A 6000-nucleotide genomic window follows, 5' to 3' on the forward strand; every position below is an offset into this window, starting at 1 on the left:
TGTTTAACTACATGGCCACGAGAAAGACAATTTATGCAACACTTATTCTTCTTAAGAATCGAGAATTTGTCCTCAAATGATAGTTTAATAAACTTGGGGCAGAGGTGCAGCACATGTCTCTGGTTAGGACAAATGGGGCAATAAGTGTTTGGCCGAGGAGAAGGATCAACACATTTTGGTTCATGTACCAACGACTTACTAATGGAACTAGATGTACGAACATGCTTAGATGCCAACGATCTAGTGGAGGAGTAATGAGGTGAAACATGCTGTGATGTTAACGATTTCTTTGCAGGGCTGGAAGGAGTACCATTCTTTGGCGACAATAAGGACTTAGGAGACAAAACTATTTTGGGCAAGTACTTTTGGGTGGACTGATTTTTATGTATACTCTGAATACACTGCAAAGTTTGTATTCTGTTTGTGAGGAAAGCATAAGTCTGGCCAGGAAGGCAACAACGACTTATTTTTGATACTTTGCTCCCACAAAGTCAAGGTGGTTAAAGGCAAGCGCTGCAAACAGATATGTACAAGAATTGGATCCCACTGATCCGTGGCGACGCCATAGACGGCCATTGCAGCAAGACAACTATTTACTCCACGTTGAATTGTTTTCAAAGAATGACTAGTTTCTTTTTTAAAAGAGGGAATTTCGAATAAACGTCTAATGTGACTATTTACTAGGATACGCTTATTGTCGTAGGTATCCGACAATGCTTTCCACGCTAAATGGAAACTACTATTGGTTAGGGTAAGTTGTCCACGATTTCTTGAGCCTCACCGATAGTCTTCTGCCTAAGATGACAAAGACGTTCTATATTTGAGAGCCGAACATTATTTATAAATAGTGTGGTAAACAGGTCACGAAAGGTGGGCCAAGACACAAAATCTCCAGCAAAGACTTCTATGTCAAGTGGAGGTAAAGCGAAATTATTGTACTCGAAAGGAGGACTGGAGCAAGTATTGGTGGCAGAAGATTTGGAGCAAGTATTGACGGTTGGAGAAGCAGACTGTACAGAAGCCGGTTCGATGAGACTGCTCAAAATTAGCTCAGTAGGGGGTCTTCTAATAGACATATCAGGAAAGGATCTGTTTTGCACACTAGAACTGGAAGCAGGTGAGGAATGAGAAGCCACAGCAGAAGAACAATGATCATTGTTCGGAGATTTGAGGCGATCAAGGTTCTTGTTTATTGTGGTCAAACACCAATGGTAAGCAATAAATGAATTATTGTATTTATCCTCAACGACATCAATAGTTCCAACCTGTGCAGTCTCGGATGCCGTGAGGTAGTTTTTACACTCAGTATAAGTGTTCTGAACCTTTGCCCATAAATCTCGAATTTCAGAAAGACGAATTTCGAGGCTGTAAGTAGTGAACTGTGTGGCATCAATTCGTTCAAAATATTCTACACTCCTCAAAACAATGTCAGCGGCTCTAGAAAAACGTGTGAGCGGAGTGATCGACATTTTATTTCTAAATTTATAACAAATACTTGATATGCAAAGAAAAGAAAATTCGAACAAAGGTTTCTACCGTCCAAAGGAAATAAGAAATTTCCACAAATAAAAACCTCCAAATACTTCAAATAGTTGTAAATGTTACAACAGAGTTAAATAGGAGAAAGTTTAAGAAAAACTTTTCCTCTGTGACAAAAACGAAATTTAAAAAACTAACATTGCTCCAATAGGCTAACAAACAAAGATTTTTTTTTTAACAAGAATTTTTAGTGTATGCCAAAAGTAGGGTGTATTATTCCAAGAATACCAAAACCCCACGAAGAGCCACCAATTTTACAAACAACAATTAAATAATTGACCAAATGAAAATAGCCACAAAAACGAATATTTTCAACTAATGTTTGTTTTGAAAATATCTGCAAATAATGCCTAATGTAGGGTGAATTTGTCCAAAAATTCCAAAAATCCTAGTAGGTTGCAATTATTCAGCCAAATGTGAAATAATATTTACAATTTTTTCAAATCTAGCCAGGAAAATCGATTAATTTTCATCAATATATGTAGCCAAATATGCCTGCAAAGAATGCCGAAGGTAGGGTGAATTTGTCTAAAAATTCCAAAAACCCTACTACTAGTCAAAATTATATCACAAAATTAACAAAAAATAATTTCTAAAATAAATTGCAAAAAATCACAATTTGTACTGTTTTACCCCACTGTGCCGAACCAACAACGGATATCGCACAAAGAGGAATAAAACACAAGCGACGTCGGCAGAGAAATGACTATGCGAAAGCAGCTACGCACCCACACAACAAGCGACGCCACAAACGATCCAACAGTGAGTGTTATTTTTACTGAATATCAAACCGACGCTAAAAAGGGCGCGTGGAATGATGAGATATTGTTGTTGCAATTTTTGGCAATGTAAATTCTCAAGTGAGAATTGATCTACGTTAAGAAAACGAAGGAGAATTGCAACAAGTGTTGTTGGAGAGGACGACAAATAAACAACCGACAGAGATGTGGACTGTTATTATATGTGCGTTGTTTTTATACCAGCGGTGCTCAAGAAGAAATATCTCTTTTCAGTCAAATTTCTCTTTGCTTATTTAAATCAAGAACAAAACAGTGTTAAGTCATTATTTATACAAATATTTTTTATCTATTTGCTTTATAAATTATTTTGGCAAACGTTCGTGTTTAAAAACAATTAAATAGAACCGTAAAATATAAAGAAAAACAGAATTTTAATTTTCTCTTAAATTATATCTTTTTTCTCTTCATGTTCTAGAACACGGTTTTGAGCACCGATGTTTTATACCCTCCACCATAGTATGGAGGGTATATTAAGTTTGTCATTCCGTTTGTAACACCTCGAAATATACATTTTAGACCCCACAAAGTATATATATTCTTGATCAGCATAAAATTCTATGTCGATTTATCAATGTCCGTCCGTCTGTCCGTCTGTGGAAATCACTCTAGCTTCCGAACGAAATGAAGTAGGTTGATAAAATTTTACTCAAATGTGTACTATGTCTTGGTATTGAAAATGGGCCATATAGGTCCACGTCTTCGGATAGCTCCCATATAACTGTACCTCCCGATATTCGGTATTTTGATGATTTTAGCTACATTATTTACCGGAATTGTTTCAAATTTGGTATTTAAAGTTTCTAATAGATACTACAGCATAAAACAGAAAATGGGCAATGTAGGTCCACGTCTTCGTATGGCCCCCATGTAACGGTACCCCCCGATATTCGGTATTTTGATCATTTTAGCCACATTATTTACCGGAATTGCTTCAATTTTGGTATTTGAAGTTCATAATGGATACTACATCCTACGACAGAAAATAAGCCATGTAGGTCTACGTCTTCGTATAGCCCCATATAACGGTACCCCCCAATATTCAGTATTTTGATGATTTTAGCGACATTATTTACCGGAATGGTTTCAAATTTGGTATTTGAAGTTCGTAATGAATACTACAGCCTATCACAGAAAATTGTCTGTGCAGAACCACGCCTTCGTATAGCCCCCATATAACGGTACCCCCGATCTTCGGTATTTTCATGATTTTAGCGAACCTATTTACCGGAATTGTTTCAAATTTCGCATTTGAAGTTCGTAATGAATACTACAGCCTATGACAGAAAATTGTCTGTGCAGGTCCACGTCTTCGTATAGCCCCATATAACGGTACACCCCGATATTCGGTATTTTGATGATTTTGGCGACATTTTTTATCGGAGTTGTTTCAAATTTCGCATTTGAAGTTCGTGAAGTTCGATATAACAGCCTATGAAAAAAAATTTTTCTGTGCAGATCCACGTTTTATAACCACCTTGGTACCTCCCTATATTCGAGGATTTTGACGATTTTATCTACATTGTAAACAGATTTTTTTCAAGTTTCGCATTTGAATATTGTGATATAAGTTGCCTTGTGACAAAAGTTGCCTATGCAGGTCCACGTCGCAATATAGACTCTAATATACGGCTACATGATTTTAACAGAATTTTAAAATCCTTTTATTTTTTTATTTTTTTTGAAAATTGTTAAATTCGTACCAAATGGTGGAGGGTATTCAAAGTTCGGCCTGGCCGAACTTACAGCTTTTTTACTTGTTGTAAATTAGAAACAAATTCTCATTACAGGGCTCAGCCTTTAGAGGGGAAAAGAAATGTTGGAGTTAGAATTACAGCACCGTTTGGTTGGTGAGGAATGCAAAAACAAATAAACCAAACAACCGAATGTGATAAAATATGTATGTGTGCTGTAACAACAAATGTGGTGATGCAAATTCTTCTTCAGCTATGGCGAGGGAGTAGAGATACAACGAGGGGGAATAAAACAACATCAACACCTCTGTAAAGATCCACTTGTTGGATCGATGTAAAATGAATTGTGAGCGAAGCAAAAAGAGATTATTGGATGTTGTTTTTGCTAAATGAGAGTGCCAATACTAACAAATGTTTCGACTTTGGAAATTAGAGTTAGAAAACGAAACAAATGAACGAAGCGGAACAAGAGCACCAAATATTTTTGTATGATCAACGCGACGACGGATGATCAGTACAAAGAAAACTAATTATTTTCACAACAACAGAACTACTTGTTGTAGGGGAATGCACTTGATTAACACAAGAAGTGTTAATATAAGTCGACCAACTGACTTGTTTTCAAACGAAAGGCAAATGTATGATCAACGCAACGTAGGTTGATCAGTACAACAAATGCAATTTAATGCAACAAGAGTGGACTGTATTCGAATTACAATAACACACGCGAAGGGTGATTGAAGCTCGACACAATACGATGTTTTTTTTTTTTTTTTTCAAATAAAAACAATTAACATACGCACTAACAAAAATGGGTAGCTCACTTCAAATAGAGATCTGAATTTACGTACCTGATTTTTAGTCTTATGTATGTTGATGATATGATGAGAGATAATCCGATGATTTCTTCATGCAAACGAGGGAGCAAGAGCAAGTGATGGCTTCAATCCGGCTCGATGCGACCAATGTTTAACTCAGGGGAGTGGGGGTAAGGCTTCGATAGCGGCAACAACAAAGCTCCCCAGAGTTATTATGTGAGGTGTTGTGTAGGTGAGAGATGAGGGTGATTCGAGCGTGTGGTTTAAGTAAAAGGAAGAAAATAACGAGAAATAAAACAAAGATAAATTTGTATTATTTCTTAATATAATTCATGCTTTATTTATGCTTCTTTTCAATGCGACAAATTGGGGTGGCGACAGAGGCCGTGTGTGTTCGCTTTCGTTTCTAGGAGACAAGTGAACGCAGATGTTCTAAGTGATCGCAGAGGATCCCTTGTCTATTTCTAATACATATGCAAATACAGACAAGTGAACGCAGAGGTTCTGAGTGACCGCTGAGGGTCCCATGTCTGTATATTATTACAACTACAACTACTTCCAATGAGAGCAAGGTGAGCCTACCGCCAACAACCAATACCCAGCGGCGATCCGCTCACTACGGTATCCGCCAAGGCGATTGTAGAGGAGATGCCAGTGTGCCAATCAGCATCCATGATTGACGAGTATTGGAAAGTTGTGGTGGAACGTATCGAACTTATACAGGGAGAATTCGAAAAATATTTTTCAAGGGTAATCAAAAGGAGGAGGAGGTCGTCCTAAAATAATTCGCGATGGTAAGCCTGGCAGACCTAAGAGGCAATATAATATGATAAATGGTAATGATAATGGAAAAAAGCCATGCAAATTGAATACAATGCTTTGAAGAAAACTCCAACCGGTCTTGGTGATTTGCCAATTGGTAAAGATGCGATTGGATGCAAATGGCCATGCCATAAAAACTGCGAAAAATGGTGATATAGAACGATACAAGGCAATGCATGTGGCAAAGGGCTGCAGCCAGAAATATGGTGTGAACTATCATGAAACATTCTCACCAGTCATACGTTATGCTAACACCATACTGATGTTGTTAGTGCTTATTTGAATTGTAATCTCAACGAGGAAGTCTACATGCAGCAACCAAAGATGTTC

At 37.4% G+C, this 6000-nt stretch overlaps 1 long non-coding RNA gene across 2 annotated transcripts in view; it reads right to left on the minus strand.

Annotated features, from left to right (window-relative positions):
* Window positions 1-5019, minus strand: part of LOC131803515 (uncharacterized) — a 69740-nt gene extending 64721 nt beyond the window's left edge. The window contains exon 1 of one of the 2 annotated variants that reach the window (XR_009342623.1): window positions 4882-5019. This is a non-coding gene — a long non-coding RNA (uncharacterized LOC131803515). The remainder of the gene's footprint in view (window positions 1-4881) is intronic. The other variant, XR_009342622.1, reaches the window with a different exon arrangement.
* Between the last annotated feature and the right edge of the window lie 981 nt (window positions 5020-6000).

This window comes from Musca domestica, unplaced genomic scaffold, assembly GCF_030504385.1.
Source record: "Musca domestica strain aabys unplaced genomic scaffold, Musca_domestica.polishedcontigs.V.1.1 30, whole genome shotgun sequence".
Lineage (NCBI taxonomy): Eukaryota > Metazoa > Arthropoda > Insecta > Diptera > Muscidae > Musca > Musca domestica.